Consider the following 17,963-nt stretch of genomic DNA (forward strand, 5'->3'; position numbering starts at 1 on the left):
ACGATGGCTGTGTCATCGGCGTACTTCTGTATGTGACACAGCTCTGAGTTGTGACAGAAGTCCGAGGTGTACAGGGTGAAGAGAAGAGGGGCCAGCACTGTGCCCTGGGGGGCTCCAGTGCTGCTGACCACAGTGTCAGACGTGGTGTCCTTCAGCCTGACGTACTGTGGCCTGTCGGTGAGGTAGTTGGATATCCAGGCCACCAGGTGGGGGTCCACTCCCATCCGGTTCAATTTATCCCGAAGCATAGGGGGGTGAATGGTATTGAAGGCGCTGGAGAAGTCCAAGAAGAGAATCCTCGCTGTGCCTCTCCCCTTATCCAGATGGGAGTGGACTCGGTGTAGTAGGTAGAGGATGGCATCCTCCACACCAACACCTGGCTGGTAGGCGAACTGCAGGCTGTCCTGGGCGTGCTGCACCTGGGGTCTGAGGAGGCTGAGGAAGAGCCGCTCCAACGTCTTCATCAGGTGTGAAGTGAGTGCCACCGGCCGGAAATCATTCAGCTCACTGGGCCGGTTCTTTTTAGGAACCGGGACAATGCAGGATGTCTTCCAGAGGGTGGGCACTCTCCCTAGCTGCAGGCTGAGGTTGAAGATCCGTTGTAGTGGTTCCCCCAGTTCTGCAGCGCAGGTCTTCAGAAGTCTTGGACACACCTTGTCCGGGCCTGCTGCTTTCCTGGGTCGGAGCTTCCTCAGCTGTCCCCTGACCTGGTCTGTGGTGATGTGAGGTTCGAGATTGTGTTGAGGTGAGGTCTTGTAGATAGATCGAGCTACCATTGGTGTTCCACTGAGTTGAGATGTGGTCATTGTGAGGGCCAGAGCGTTTGATTCACGCTGTTTTTATACTAATTGCATCATTTAGTGACCACAGTGCCATCTGGATGGGAGCATGATCAACCAAGAGAGATAGAAATGTCTCATTGTAGGAAAAAGGGGCAAGAAGTGGAGCCAAACCATTCCAAGCAAAATCTTAAATTTGTCACTAGTTTGTTAATCAAAAAAAAGCCCTGTTGGGGTTGTAAACTCTTTAAACAAATATCTGCAGACGTTAGTCAAACTGTAAAGCATGACCAGCAGAGGGTGTCTTTGCTCAGCATCCAATATGGCTACACAGAAAGGCGTGACATTGTTTAAATTACACATTTGTGCTGGGATGGCGTGATGACTATGGCGTGATGACTATGACACGCCTATTACTTATACAGTGCTTGCAAAGAGAGGACAGTCATACGTTTGACCCAGGTGGGACTTGAACCCACAATCCCCAGCTCTGGAGGCTGATGCCTTGTCCATTAGGCCACTGGGCCACCATGTACCCCCCAACAGCGTGAGCATATTGTTAAAGCGATTTAGCGATAGGATTGGTTATCTTTAGGTTGATATTATATTAAAACCTTTGGTCTTAGAAAAGGTTATGACCTCTTGCAGTGGAGATACTTTTGGAACAGCTAAATGGCTTTTGGAACCCCCTCCCCAGAATGTATTTCTACGGTGGATGCAGGGTTAGTCAGCGCAGTATGCCCACTGTCAAGGATCTTGAACAAAAAATAAAATGTACTATAAAAATAAAAAGGTAAAAAACAATATTATATAACTGTTACCGCAGTGATATGCCTGCAAAGTAAGTCGGGACTGAATTTCTCACTCAGGCTGTCTCATAACTTTTGCTACGAAGATATTTCTATCAGTTTTTGTGTGTAGGAAAGAGTGCATCACTATACATAAAAAAAAAATAATCTAAAACTTTTTCATGTAAATAAATGTCTGTTAAGTCACTATCCATCGTCGAATGAGGTAACACAAAGTTGATTGAGCGTGATTTGAATTTGCAGTATTACAGACTGGTTGTCTGTGGCAACATTCGTGGAAACATTTGTGGAAAAAAAATCACCAGCAGCGCCCAGTTAGTGACGCGTTTTCCATCAGCCAGCAGTGGTTGGTCTGCCAGAGAGGGTAGGCGGAGCTAAGCGGCTGCTTTTCCGGTCTCTGCAAGTGTTGCGAGTAAACAGTAATCTACTAAGGCTGAACAAACAAAGAAAAGATGGATGACTACAGATACAACTTCAACAATAAGTGAAAATCCAAAGAAAAAGAAACAAACTCGACGCTCAGATGAAGCAAACAGTCTGAAAAGGAAAGCGACCGTCAGCCAGGAAAATCAAGAGTTACAATTGGCGTCACCTTGACAAAGTGGAGAGCAATTACTGAACGAGATCTTCCAGATTATAACTAAGTATTCAGTATCACTTAAAGCTCCCAGATTTGAACTGAGGACCTCTTGAACTGCAGTCACCTGCTCTACCACTGACCTATACCCCAACTTTCTTTACAGTAATTGATGAAATATGTCACTGTATTTGTACCAGAACCTCATGTCATATCAATATTGTGTGTTTAATTCAAGCTATCCACTGCAAACTTTACTTACTGTGACTGTGGAAAACTAAAACTAAAAACTAAAAGCTGTTATTTTCACTCTTCTCGAAACAAGCTCTCCCGGGTCGAGATTCAAGTATGTAGGCCAAACATGCAAACGCCCTAAAGTGGTATTAAAGTAGTCAGCATTTCCAAACAGCCTCTCTGACCTCAAATGATCGACAATGTAGGCCTCATTCACCGAAACAACAGCTCTATCTAAGTCCTAACAGCTGGCCAAAGTTTACAGGCTCTTAAGTGCTGCAGGGGAAATTCAAATCTGGCATTTTGATATTCTGTTTTAATAAAAGTTCTTTCCCATAAATTATTAATACAAGCGTGTTAGTGAACAGTGTGCTGCGCTGGGCTCGATCAATATGTGTGTTGAGTTCAGAAACCTTCTCTTAGAGGTTAACACATCAGATGCATCTTTATAAATGGGGTCACAACACAAAATGAGTCTTTGCATTAATAGAGTGGGTGCAGCTAGAGTTTGCGTGTGTGGTGATAAACATGAAATCCACTTCATCTCTATCCAGTAGTTTACATGCTGTCCACAGAGCTGCGAGGTTAAACCGTCTTCACTGCACTCGCTGAACCATGAACACCGGCTTTACTGTAGTGGAAGTGTTACACCCCTGTAAGGGGAGAAATATAAAGAAATGAAGCCGACACGGTGTTGCTTGCTCCAAGCCCAGATGTAATGAACGATTTGCATGTCACTTAACATTCAAAGCTATGCGCAACAGAATATGCCCTGTTCAATACAACTAATATATGCATTTACCCTTAAACAAACTACATTTGACAAATAACATTGTTTCCTTAAGGGCTACACATTTAGAAATATACAAAAGCATTGCACTGCATCTTTAAATCAGTGATTACAAGTGAGTGCTTCACAACACTGTATCTACGTGTTTTACTCACTTAAACTTGTACTCTTACTTAAAATACTTTAATGTTATGCATTAACACATTTAGCAAACATTTTAGTTATTAAACTGTTACACATCCGCTATATTTTTATGACACAAGACAAAATGAAAAGATAAATACACGCTTTCTTGCAGAGTGGTACAGCACGTCTGTCACACTCTGCCGTGACTCAAGCTAGCAGGCACGCCGATCATCGTACACTTTCATGTTCAGAGTAGCTGAATAAACTTGCTTAAATGACTTTATACACGGTTATTTCACCAGCAAGATGTGCTAAGTAACTTAAGAAACATTTGTACACAGTTTATGTATTTTCAAACATTGCTCTTACCTGTAAGGGGAGAAATATAAAGGAATGAAGTGTACAGAGTGTTGCTAACTTCAAGTCCAAATGTAATGAACGAGCCTAAGCAACATGCTCCCCCTACTGGCGAAACCCGGAAGTCCAAAAATAAACACAACAGATCTTGAGACCAAAGCAATGGATGGCAGATAGGAACTGATCACTAACCTCAGCGAATTAAATGAACATTAATAGATAAACGGAAACATCAATGAATTCGAATCATTGTCTTTTAACACATACTGTTATTTTACACCTTGTTAACTTTGTGCACCTTTTTATATCCATTACAGAAGCAGCGTTCACGTGCAGACAGGCTTAGATGCTCGTTTATCAATGTAACTCAAACAAAAACACCGGAGCTACTCCGGCTTCTTCCAACAGTCCAAAGACATGCTCGTCTTGGTGACTCTCAAATTGCCCGTAGGTGTAAATGTGAGTGATAGGTTGTCCGCCTCTATGTGTGAGCCCTGTGACTGACTGGCGACCTGTGTACCCCGCCTCTCACCCATTGACAGCTGGGATAGGCTCCAGCCCCTCCACGACCCTGAGCAGGACAAGCGGTATAACTGGATGATGGATGGATGGCTCTTCTTCAATTGAATTGCTGGTCTCTATCTTTCATGATAGTATTTTCGACCTCAAGATCCACCAGGAGGAGCTGGAAAATGTTGCCGGGGAGAGAAATGTCTAAGCTAACCTGCTTCGCCTGCAGCCACCGCAACCCAACCTGGATAAGTGACAGAAAATGGATGGATGGACAAAAGAAATTTAAAGACGTCACTTTGGCAATTCTGATTAGCTTTTTATGACATTTAATAGATGAAATGGTTAATCATTAAAGTATACAGCATATTAATCATGAGTGAAAATGATCATTAGTGACTAAAGTGTGAGAGTTACACTGGGGTGTTGAGGTGTCAGCTCTTGATGGTGCAGAAGGGGGGCAACCAAAGCTTTTAGAAGTCAATATATGTGGTCAGATGTGTGTGTAACAAATCCATCCAGCACAGTGTTGGACAAAAAGTGACATAACTGCCTGTAGAGCTCAACTGTGACCTCAATAAAAACAGCTGCCGGCAGACTTTGCTTTCTCTTAATGACACTCTGAAACTGGCAGTTACTCTGCTTTTTTAAAAAGTAAATCCTAACAACTAACTCAATGAAAGTCTTTGACTGCCAGTCTAATGGTCTGCATGGTTCAGCATAGACCTGGCACATTGAACGGTTCAATTAATGGAACAAAAACAACCTCATGGGTCGACTCTGACGCGATAGAAAGATAAACAAAGGCATATGCACACACAACACAGTGACCAACACAGTGACCAACACAGCTTGTTTGGCCTTTAAAAGCTCCTGTGACGAACTTTTATCTGGTTATGAAGCAAACAGAAATTGATGCATCTATGCGAGCTGCAAAAGCGAACGAGACCACCAGCAACAAGTTTGATTATTATATAGTGATTTTGAATGCCTGAGCGCTGCCACTGGGTTGCTGTCAGATGAAGCGATCAACAGCACGCTGCTAAAAGAGCCTCCATTTACATTTTCCACAGCAAATAAACAAGGTAAGCGATACGTTCGACTGTTTAAGGAAAGCAGGATGAGATTTTTCACTGTGAAACACAACTTAAACATGTACAGGACAGGATCAGCAAAGAGATAAGATGTACCTCTTTTCCACAGGGGGATGATCGCCACACACTTAAATCTTGGATTCAGAGATTTAAATGCATGGGATGTACTTGATCGTAATTGTTACAATATCTTCTGATTTAACTGGGAAAGTTAAGTAAGACAAATTTGGTTTGCTGGTAAACCACACTGCTCTTCACTCACAGCTGTGCTGTCGGCTGAGCTGCCATGATGAAACACACCAGCCAAGTAGCTTTTTCTCTTTTAAAAAAAAAAGACTGTATTTTGCTTCATTTTTCTTCTCTTTCTTCATCTCTCCATTGCTCCCCTGGGCTCCTCTCCCTCTCATTCCTTGCAGTGATGGGTTAAACAGCTGAAGGCTATGTGTGTTTTCGCTGTGGTGTAGATTTGTCTTGGGAGTAGTGGTTAGACTGGGATAGGAGGAGGCCGTGGGAGGAGGGTGTTGAGTGTGTGCAGAGGTCCAGCAGGAAAAACAGACAAAAGAATGACTGAAGACAGGCAGGGGTAAGAAAACAGGGAAGACTTTGAGGCAAACTTTTTCCACAGGCTGTGTACAAGTTACATGATAAGAGCCGAAGCTGCACCCCCTGTCCTCGCTTTACTCCAACAACAAACAAACTTTATCAAGCTTCCTGAAAAGAAGGTTAAACACGACACCACTGATACTCTTCTATGAGATTTATTCAAATACAAATTTAGATCTACTCATTCAAAAAAAAAAAAGACTTAGCTGTCAGTTACCGCAGCTCCCATGAGGCTCTGAAAGTTTACCTGGGTCTGGAGGTGGGTCTGTTAGCCTTTGTTAGCTTACATGCAACCCATCTGAAACAACCTCCACACGTACACTTCAGAACAAAGGATATTGAGAGGGAATATAAGATTAAGCAAACTAAAGGAAGCCTTAGGCCCCGATCAGACAGAGCTCAGCGCACTGCCTTTCCTTATGAAGCCTACGGTTAAAAAAAGTGTTTCCCCAAAAATGTGAGGCACACAGATTTTTAAAAAATGCGAGGCGCTCTGCAATGCAAGAACAGCAAGCAAAAAGCATCCCTCTCACTGTAAACGGCTACAAAAAAGGCGCCCCCAGCTGCTTAAACACGCTCTGTCTGATCGGGCCTTAAGTCATCTTCTCCTTTCCTTCATCAGAAGGGCCTTCAGCAGGACCAGTCCAGCGGGTAAAAGTCCACCTTCAGTGTGACTCCAGCTTCTAAGCTTTATGGAAGATGTCCGGTCTTTGTTATAAAGAGATGTCAATGAACTTTTATTGTCAAATGCAGTATAAGGACATAATCACATGGCTGGAAAATCCCTGATTGAAAAAGGCCATTAACTGAAGCAGGAGTCTACCCACAAACAACGAGCTACACGAAGAGTCTGAATGTAGCTCATCCAAATTCAAAACAAAGCTTCACGTCTAAGAAGTGTTTGTCGGTGCCTGTGGTGTTTGGGAAACCTCGTCAAAGCTTTATGACAGTCTCAGACTTGAAACGCAGACTGTGAAGAGAGGGAGCTGCCTGTGTATTTTCATCCAGGTTAATTGGGACCAGACGTCCGTTTTGTCTTTGCCTACTGACTTGTACAGGATCCTCGTGTTGCAGGACATGATGCCACATTTGAATTTGAGAAAAAAAAGTGCAAAGAGGCAAATAAGGCTAGTAGGGAGAATAAAGACAACAGAAAAGAGGGAATGGATGCGTTGCTTGAGAGTCTCTCAGGTTCTTGTGTTGTTTTTGCCCGGGGCTAAGAAAGCACAAAGACATAAACACACCAAATCAAATACATAATCGAAAACGTGCTCTTGGAAAATCACAGTGAATCACAACATAAAACAACCACAGAGTCTCATGTAAATATAGATGAGTCATCATTAAATGTTTTCTGTAGTTTGGTTTCTCTGCAGCAGTGAAAAACAGAAATGTGAGGGAACAGACTGCAGAGAGTGAAAGAGCGCGAGATAACAGAAAACAGCCGCAGATAGAGAGAGCTCATTATACTATGGGACTCTGTGAGGGAATGCATGAAGTGCGCTGATTAGTCTGACCCACATGCACTCCCTCTGACACGGACGTTTAATCACGACTCTGACTGGCTGCAGTTTATCTCTGTAGGAGGACGATAACAGGAAGAGAAGGAACGGGACACAATAAGTTTACATTTGAAACATTTATTAAAGCATTTTCAGATATTTTTCTTAAATCTTACTGCCACAATATAGTTTTTATTTAAATGAAAACTGGTCATAGATTCATAGAAAAGGAACCTGAGACGTTACCTGCCATGCAAACATTTTAGTTAAATGGGACAGGCATTTAAAAACTGAGCAACCGTGTAGATAACAGACAGAGGGCTGTCAATCATTTAAAAATACAAATATGCCAAGTTTATTGGCTGTGGCTCCGGGGAAGGAAAGAAAAGGCCAGGGTAAGCTTACATCGGAGAAGGAGGGAGTGCATAAACTGGGCCTTAAACTATGCAGTGCATTCAAAGTGGATTACAGAAAGATGAGAGTAAATGTTGTGGAAGTGTTTCAAATGAGCTTTCTTTTTGTATGTGTTGTGTTGATGCTGTTGTCTCACAATGCAATGCACCAGGAAAAACAATTATAACTCAATGATAGACTTTGGTAAGATAGCTAGAAACATTGTACGGAAAAAAAACCAATCACGACTAAGAGCCTACATAGTTATAGCCCATTAAAATGCTATTAGCACTTTGAGTGGAAATTCTAACCTGTTTCTCCCTGCGACGGGCGACACTAACTGTTGTTGTTACAATAAATAAATACTAACTTCCAGTTTCAAAACTTCCAGACTTAAACTCTGATCTCCTGCCTGAGAGGCTTGTGTTCAACGGACCCACCCAGCACCCCTGATTGCCACACTTGCAGACATAATCGCTGTTTAAACAGCAGCATTCATTAGACTTTATAGAGGATTTTCTATCCACTTAATAAAAGGATCCTCTGTGACCATTTTTTATTTGACTATTATTTTCTACTGTTCTGTAGTCGCATCGATCACCTGGTGCTGTAAGAACATCTATCTATCCGTGTATTTTTGTACCATCATGCAGCTCCTCAAAAAGTTGCAAGAAGAGCTTATTGCCTCTGAATCGTTTGGACACATTACACCAATCAAATAAAAAAATCATACAAGCACGGACAACTCTGTAGGAAAATTTGTGAGTCTCAGTTAACCATGTCTATATATGACACTGCCACCTGTTCAGCTCACGCTGTACCTGAGCCTTAGAGATGGGGTCAAGAGCTCAGAGAACTCCTTCGCTTAAAAAAAGGGGCCGGCTGAGGTGGTTCGCACATCTGATTAGGATGCCTGATTCCCTTTGGAGGTCTTCCGGGCACGACCAACTAGCAGAAAACCTCAGGTAGACCCAGAGCCCACTGGAGGGATTATATATCCCACCTGGCCAGGGAAAGCCCTTGGGATCCTTAGGTTGGTTGGTTGGATGGATGGACTGTAACTTCTGTGGAATGACTGACCTGCTGACATTCCCAATCCTGGAAGTACCATGACCTGCGATCCTTCACAGACACATTTGACAATGAAAAGAAGCCCATAAAGAACGTTTTGTTTCCATAGGTTGCTAGGGAAGAAGGTGATGGTAACTCATGTTATTACAGCATGCAGATGTCATGTACATTAATCTCTTACTTATTAAATGCCAATAGCAGCCTGTTCTAACAACTAAGACACTATCCATGTAACGTAAACGATGTAAGTAACTTTACATCACTCACATTTGGTCTCACACTGGACTTGAATCCTCGTCTACTGGGGTTTTTTTTTGAGACCACGCTGCTGAAAGAGAGTACTGTGAAGAAGAGCATGACAGCGGCATCTGGTTTTAGCATGTATCATTGAACTGTGTCCCAGGAGACCGTAGGAGTTGGAGGTTGAAGAGAAGAAGTTCAGGCGCTGAGAGAACGGTAATATGAGTCGGAAAAACGACAAGCAAGAAATAGAGGTTTCATCACAGCAGGAGGTGGAAGATCGGGCGAAAATAGAATAAAAGGGAGAAAATCTGAGAGAAAGAGGAGACGGAGGGCAAGCTAGAGGAAAGAGTGCAAGTTCCTTTGAAAAAAGGGAGGATGATAATAGAGGAACGTAGGAGGAGGATATGGGAATGAAACAGACAAAAAAGATGACCTCAAAGCCACAGGATGGAAAACTCCACAAAGACGAGCTCCAATCAAACAGACAGCATGACGGGAGATGAAAAGAAGTAAATGATGAGCGGGAGGGTGCAGAGCAGAGAGGACAGGGGATGACAGGAGGAAGGAGGAGGAGAAAATTGGGTTGAAAGAGTGAAGAAGACATTAGAGTGAAAAGGAGATGGGAAATGGTGGGCGGAAAAAGACATGGAGACAGTAACAGTGTCTCAGAATAGTCGGATTCAAGAAATAAAAAAGGAAGAGTTTTTCTTTTGGCAGCTCTGGCCGGTTCAGTCAATCCAGAGAGAATCATACTACGAAAAATATTTGGCAGAGAAACAGAAGAAAACATTTCCTCATGACAAAAAGAGGTGAAGATCAAGGTTGCATTTATTGTCTTCCATAAGAGAAATCGCCTCTGCCTAAAGGAAGTGTTTCATAAAAGACAGATGTGGGACAGTGGAAACACAATCAAAGCAACACGTCATCATACCTTAAAGATAGAATGTTTATTGTTCTCCAAAAAGACAAAAATGATCATTTGGAGAGTACCAGCAACAGCGACAAAACTTTATCTTAAAACCTCCTCCCTTCAATAATGTTCCCGCCCTTCATACTACGTCACCTGACTTTCTTTCTGCTCTGTAATTAATAGAACCATTAGTGGTCACTGCCTAAATATAAAACCTAAATATGGGTCATATCCAAAGGGTGTCCGGGCTCAGCCTTAGAGATAGGGTAAGGAGCTTGGACATCCGGAGGGAGCCGCTACTCCTTCGCATCGAAGGAAGCCATTTGAGATGGTTCGGGCATCTGATTAGGATGCTGAACCAGAAAGTGCAATAAGAAGTGCCCCCACCCTGAGTCTTAAGCCCCTGAGTTCCTGATGGCTCCAGCTACCCCAACCCCATTCGACCCCTTCTCTTCCCACCTAACCTCAACCCCCCCTCATCCCACCAAACCTCGAACCCCCTCTCATCCCACCTAACCTCGACCCCCCCTCATCCCACCAAACCTTGAACCCCCTCTCATCCCACCAAACCTCGACCCCGCCTCATCCTACTAAACCTCAACCGCCTCTCATCTCATCAGACCTCGACCCCCTCTCATCCCACCAAACCTCGACCCCCTCTCATCTCATTAGACCTCGACCCCCTCTCATCCCACCAAACCTCGACCCCCTCACATCCCACCAAACCTCGACCCCGCCTCATCCTACTAAACCTCAACCGCCTCTCATCTCATCAGACCTCGACCCCCTCTCATCCCACCAAATCTCAACCCCCTCACATCCCACCAAATCTCGACCCCCTCTCATCCCACCAGATCTTGACCCCCTCTCATCCCAGCACCTCGCGTTCTCCCCTGAACCCTACCCCTCCAAGGCTGCACATCTTTCCTAAGGTCATCACCCAACAGACACTAACCTCCATCCGGACTCCCAAACCAACCCACAGACCAACCCGTCACCTAAACTGACACACTTCCTAGAACATGGCCTACAGTCACTAGAGGTGAGTGGCGTGGAGCACCACCAACATAAATTGGACAACTGCAAAGGGCAGAACACAGAGAGATACTGGATACGTCAAATAGACACCAGATATCACTCTGGATTAAACATTAAGTAAACTAAGCATGCTCCTCTCAACCCCGCCGCTGACTATCAGAGCCTAGTTTGAACCAGGGAATCCTCTGATGGCCTTATGCATTCCCTGTTTACAAGTACAAGTCAGTTGGACTGGCAGCTTTAGGAGGCAGGATCCCTTGTCCCGAACCTAACCTCGACCCCCTCTCATCCCACCCTACCTCTACTCTCCAAATAAACTACTTTTATACGGTACAATGGCGTTGCTTGTGAATCTCACCATGACTCATCAAAGGTAAACACCGTAAACACGGATGCTTGGTTTCAGCCCTCTTTTGCATTGTCACTCCAACAAACCTCACATCATACATTGAAGATAAAGTAAGGTGAAAAGGTAAAAGTTTTGTCTGAAAAACTTTTAACTTCATGCAAATTCGGTTCAGTAAGACTTTCAGGAGAGGGATCTGCAGAAGGTTGTTTCAAGGTTTATGTGTCTGACTCATAAAAGCAGAGTTATTGGAGACAAGGGGGCTACAAAACATTTCCCTTCCCTCAGAGCATGTTAGATGGAAACTAGTGAAGAGTGAAGGGTTATGGGAAAGACATGGAAAGACTGAAACTTAAGGCCAATGACGCTTAATTTCAAAAAGAAAAAAAACCAACCATTGATCTTTTTTAAAACGCGTACCAAAAGATTTTAAATTAATTTATGCATTTCTAACCTTGGAAAGGCTGCACAGGATAAATTGATTTTATGAATGAACGACTGCATGAATGTCTAAAAACATGCACGACAGAACATCATAAATATTCCCAGTATTGATTTTTGGGTGCACGGAAAAGCCAAGATTTCAGCCTTTGATACAACAAGTTCATGCAGTCCTATGAGACTTGTACATGGGAGAAATTGCCTGGACAGACATCCCTTAAAAAAAACATTTCTCTGCACTATTTGAAGAAAAGTATGAGGGGGTCATAAAGCAGCTGAACGGACAGAAACAGACTAAGCGAAACTGGGAGTCACAGAGACGAGTACATTAAACAAAAGCACACAGACGTAAAAGTTAGTGTATACAGTTTGGACCAGAGCTGTAAATAGACCTATTTAGTGTCGCAGCCGCTGACTGCAGCTCTACTGAAGCTGTTAGACAGCTCAAGGAAAGAATTCAGGAACGGAAAAGACAATTATTCAAAGAGCTGGAACCATGTCGCCTTAACTTTGTCATTAGGAGATTCTGCCATAGCTTGATATTATTCAATACTGCAAGATGGCACCATATATGATTAAGAACTATGAATTGGTAAAGGTTTATTTTTTAGGGGGGGTGAAGGGCACACATCCTCCAATTTTGTAGAAGAACATCCCAAAACTTTAAGGCAGGAGATACTTGCTTTTAAACCTTGCGTTCGCATGCTCAACTGTCTGTGTCGTGACCGTTATTCTTTATATACGCGTCTATGCACTACACATGTTACTGTAAGACATCTCTAGAGGGCACAGCAGAGAGCTCAGGACATATGCAACTACTGTACGTGCTGGGATGTAAACAACAGACATGGCGACACTCGAGGAGGTTACTGTTATGTTCATTCTGAGATCAAGGCAGAAACAGCGACAGCTTTTGTGTATTCAGAGCACAGCATCGGCACCATTCCTGCTCTGAATGCTGAAATAAAGGGATATTTAGGATGATAGTTTGACATAAACAGATCACAATCTAACAACCAGGGATTGAATCAGACTCATCCTCATGTGGCAAAGATGCAAAGCTGTGACTGAATGAACTTCTGAATAGAGGTCAAAGGAGTTAAGAAGGGTTGAAAATGAACAAAGGAATTAGAAAGAAACTCAACATATAAGCTGTGTCCCAATCCACGAGCTGCAGCCTTCGAAGGAGGCGGTCCACGGAGGATGTTCCATTCATAGCCCGCATAGACGTTAAAGCTGAACTGAAATGAGACGGTCTGGTCAACCCTTGCGTCACCAAACGCCACTCCTGTCGCCTAGCAACTCGTAGCTAGCGGGCTAACAAACTAGCATAACTAATGTCGCAGAAGTGAACCTATTATTTTAAATATAATTTGTGTCAAGGGTCCTTTCGTTTTCTTAAACATGTGTAACACTTGAAACTTGTTTAAACTGACATTTTAAAGTGTATTCCGAAGGATGCACCCGATCATCCGATATGTGTGCAAATCTTACCGCCTGGGCAGAAGTAAAGGGAATAGAGAAATACTAATGACAATGAAAAAGTTAAACAATGAGGGGTTTAGTGACAAAAAACTGAGAGGATGTGAGAACCTCTTTATTCATTAAGGATCCTCAAAACCTCCTGGCTTTCTGTGTGTGTCTGTCTTCATCTTTATAGATTAAAGTCTTCCTCCTAAAAGCTTTCCATCCACTTGTGTTTTTACAAGAGCTTAAGATCAGGCTCTCAAGAGGGCTATATATATATATGTGAGTGTGTGTAACACATGCACACATCATTATAGAGGGAGTCAGTCTAAAGTCAAGAGGAATTAAAAATAGGATAAAGATTTTAGACATTAAACACTCACACGTGCTGCTCTTCTTTAACGTAGCTCTCTGCTTTTAACTAAATGCTCACTCTTGACCATGCACGCACTCACTTTCACACAAACACACTCATACAGAAGGCAGGAGAGACTTTCAAAAGAGTCAAAGGGAGAGGGCGACGCTGCAGAAACAAACAGCACACACTCCAGCCCCCACTAAACTGTATCATTACACACACCCACTCATAACACTCCCCAGGACTCATCCAACATCTGTCTCATCTTCTTATGGGGCCCCAAAGCGTCACCCAGAGCTGGGAGTTGATACAACTCCAGTGTAAAGAAAGTTTGTAAAGATGTTGGGTGACTTGGAGGCGCAGAGAGACACACAGAACGAAAGACAGACAGGAAGTATCATAAAAGTTTTATATTCATGCAACAAGGTACCAGATGGATGGTGAATACTTTTACACGCGGAGTTGCTCGGAGGAACACTCAGCCTCACTTGCATCACTCTGAAATGTATTATTACAATACAGACAGTGAATATTTATCCACAGTGATTTTTTCCTGCTGTAGCTCACAGCTGCGTGAGGCAAGATTTTTAAAGGAACAGTACACCTTTAGCAAATTTAGCAAATTCACACCACTCTTCAGCGCATGCTCAGAAGCTCCGCCCCCAAATTCAGGGTCGCTTTTGCCAGGAGAGGCTTCCACCAAAGAACAAGCAATTTTCTGTTCTTGATTTACTCCTCTCTCTGCCCTTATTATGACCTGAACAAAGACTTGGAGAGACACATCTGCAGCCAAGTCAAACCGCACCATGATCCTGCCTGGCCTGCTGTTTATGATAATATGCGTACATACACAGTATAGGTGGAAGTGCACGAGTAGAAAGGGAACGTGGAGGACACGTGAGCTAACTTGGAACATATGGAGGCCGAAAGCTTCAGCAGGCTCAGATGTAATGAAGAGCATTTCGACGGTAATACCTGCTTTGAAGATTGGAAGATTGCTGGTTTAACTTACGAGCCCATCGGCTAAATCAACGCTGAGTGAGTGAGTGATACCAGCCTCCCCTCTCTCAAAAATCAGTGCTGATTATGTTTTCAAGCCTTTCACACGACGCTGTGAGTGCTCATTTTGTGATGTTTTAGTACTTCTTGTCCTTCTGAATTGTCCACCATAGAGTCGAATCACACACTGAAGACTTCATAGATTTAATTCCCAAAGTGAAGGGTACTATTTTTGGCTGACCGCCGGGGTCCGCCCTACACATGGGTCTGTATGTGACTGACTGACTGAGTGAGTAAGTGAGTGACGGTACCTGGCCTGCGGGAGACTGACTACGTTTTTATTTCAAAGAAAATTAAGCAGGAGCCACAATATGGAGCCTGTGAGTGACTTTATCGGTCAAATAACTTCCTGGAAAAGTTACAAATAAAGTGAAAAAAATAACACGAAATAAAAGCATTGCGTATAAACGAGGGGAGTCAGACTTCCAGATCGGGCTTTTACTTTGAAAAAGCATACCGGAAGGGTTGACCTACGTTACTCTCCATGCCTGTGACTTTTACTACAGGAAGAGATGTTAATATTGCTGTCAGAGATCACCGTGTCTTTTGGCTGAGAACCGAGCGCGGCTCATCTTAAAAAATAAGGGCCCTTCTATTCTCTATATTTTTTGGCGCGTGAGTCGTCATCTGTTTTCATGAATTTAAAATGAAAATGAACACGCCCCTCAGCCGCCACGCACCCACCACGCTTCCAGTGTTGCCCACAAAAGTGTCTTGTTCAAGTTTTTTGTTGTTGTTGTTGTTTTAGAAATGCTAATGTTTCTCCCATATAAACCTTGCAATAAACCCAACCAACCTAACCTGGGAGGGGAAAATGTTGAATATATAAATCCAAACAAAACCAGCAAAGGGCCCAAAAGTGTCACAGAAATATGAACCAGCACCCAAATCCATCAGGACAGACAAAACTGTGTTTGCAGGATCATAGCACATCTCTGCACCAACAATTAGAATCCTGTATAAGGTCTAGGCGAGAAGGATTAACACCACCACTCAGGAGTCCAGCTATACCGTGTTATTGTAAAAGTTCTGAAGTCTTCACTGTACAAATACGAGCTCCTACCACACATGGAGGCTTCCTCTTCTTCCTGTGTTTGCTGCAGTTTGTCCTTCCACTTCTATGGCGTCTGGTTGGCTGACTGCTCACAATGCTGAGCCGGCCAACAGGAAACAGAACACAGCCAAAACCTCAGAGTGAAAGGAGGCTAAGTCTTGGTGATGGATGGTCAGACGGAGAAGAGGGAGGGCTGTGAAGTGGGGTAAAGATAGATTATGGGAATAACTAGAGAGATTTATAGGACTTGGAAATGTTTGACAAAAATAACTGCAAAATTCTCAGAGTTACAGGGCCCTTTAATTAAGTTTACCCTGCAGAAGAAGGACTGACCACATGTAAGTCAACAAACAGAACAAACAGAAGGAGAACAGAGGGCATTTATACAAGCTGACCAAACCAAGACTATACACACAGGGGAGGACAACATACTAAATAACTAAAACTTAACACCAAGGTACCCTGACCCCCCCATACTGTGAAGCACTTGGTACGGTCCTTTCCTTGGCCTTCTCCATAAAGCCAGGCTCCACCCTCTTGCCCATCTTTTGGTGAACCAGGAAGGAGACACAGCAGCCAGGTAACACCAAAGAAAAGAGACATCAATTAGCTTGATTAAACCAACAAGGAGACAAATGGAGTATGTTTTATCTAATAGCGAGTGTGAATGAAAAGATATTTAACCGCACTATGCTAATGTAAAGGGGGGAAAAGTCCAGAACAGAACATAAAGGACATGGTAAAGCTGGTGCAGCTGTTAACAAATGGTCTTTATGAGGCAGTGTGGGTGTGTAGCTGTATAATTAGCCGTCCTTCCATGTGGGTTCAACCAATCACAGTGCTAAAAACAAGTGGGCTCCAGGCAACAACCACTGTAAAGCAGAGACTTCACTCAAGTCTGCTTATCAAATGGAATTCCCCCTGGTTGATCTTACACTGTATCATCACGACGTATTTTCTTCTGTGTTTGGATTTTTGATGATCACCTCAGTTTACCTCCCAAAAGTACCTATAAAATTTCTTAGATTGCAGCTTAACAACCTCTGAGAATACCAGAGGAAACTGTTGTCTTCACTTTTGAGGTTTCTGCTATAGGCCTCGGATATATACGGGCGGACTGGGCCTCAGTGCGCCCAGTGTGTGCTGGATTCATTGCAAGTACATCTGGAAAAGAACGCATTGTTCCTCAAACTTCCCAGGAGTGACAGGATGTTAAATGGGAATTGTAGTATTTTTAAATGCTGACTCCATTTCTATATATTTTGGGTTGTTAATGACAAAAGGACAAAACATTTTTAGAAATGCTTGAGCAGATTCAGCTGGATGAAGGCTGTAATGACTGCAACTTAAAGGGCCGATTTTCAACCTCAGTCCTATCATGCTATTATGGGGAGCTAATGCCATTATGGTGGGGAAAAAATTCATTTTGGCTCTGTGCCTTTGGTGGACGCTATCGCTTCTCCGATGGGCCCGCCTCTGATAGGCCCGCCTCTGATGTCTGCAGTGTTTATTTGAAAAAAACGCATACCATAAAATGCAACCATTTGTTCCTTGGGGTGCCTTGAAAGCAATGCACGCTGGATGTTGTAGGAATGTAGAATGGGCGAAACTATGAGCTGCACAACTTTCTCCACAGCTATGGCGCCAATTTCAAATATCATTGCATCTATCAATTACAGAGAACACCAGCTTTGACTGACAGAGGCTTTTTCCAGGGGCACATTTCTCCTTTAATCCTTTGGGCCACTGCGCCCGATCAACTAATAATGTTTTTTTCCTTGCTAATAACAGGTTTAGATTGTTGTTCTACGTGTCTGCCAACAATGCATTTTTGAACCAGAAACAGCTGGTTTTGTCTCCTTCTGCAAAGTCACCAGACTCCATTGACAAAAGCAGTAATTTTACCTCACAGAACAAACAATCGTTAATCTACTGCTGAGCCATTAATTTACTGCTGCATTGAATGGTTGGGTTTTTTGTATTATTGTGTGTTAAACAGATATTTTGTTGAGTTTCAAATGAACTAACATGACCAACTTAAGGCTGGAAACTCCCTTGTTGTGCAAGGTAAAATTTCAGGTTTTTTTCAATGGAGTCTGGTGGCTTTGCAGAGAGCAATGTTACAGCTGTTTCTGCACTCAAAAAAAGACCTTACCGTAACAAACCCTGAGGTGACCTGAGGTTCTAAGTTGTTACAGGGCC

At 43.2% G+C, this 17,963-nt stretch overlaps 1 non-coding gene across 1 annotated transcript; it reads right to left on the bottom strand.

Annotated features, from left to right (window-relative positions):
• Positions 1 to 1,233: 1,233 nt before the first annotated feature.
• Positions 1,234 to 1,306, bottom strand: trnaw-cca (transfer RNA tryptophan (anticodon CCA)). Its single transcript has one exon. It is a non-coding gene; the product is annotated as a tRNA-Trp (tRNA).
• Between the last annotated feature and the right edge of the window lie 16,657 nt (positions 1,307 to 17,963).

The sequence above is a fragment of the Semicossyphus pulcher genome, unplaced genomic scaffold (assembly GCF_022749685.1).
Source record: "Semicossyphus pulcher isolate SPU_LCO1_2020_fin unplaced genomic scaffold, fSemPul1.0.p SCAF_17, whole genome shotgun sequence".
NCBI classification, from domain to species: Eukaryota; Metazoa; Chordata; class Actinopteri; order Labriformes; family Labridae; genus Semicossyphus; species Semicossyphus pulcher.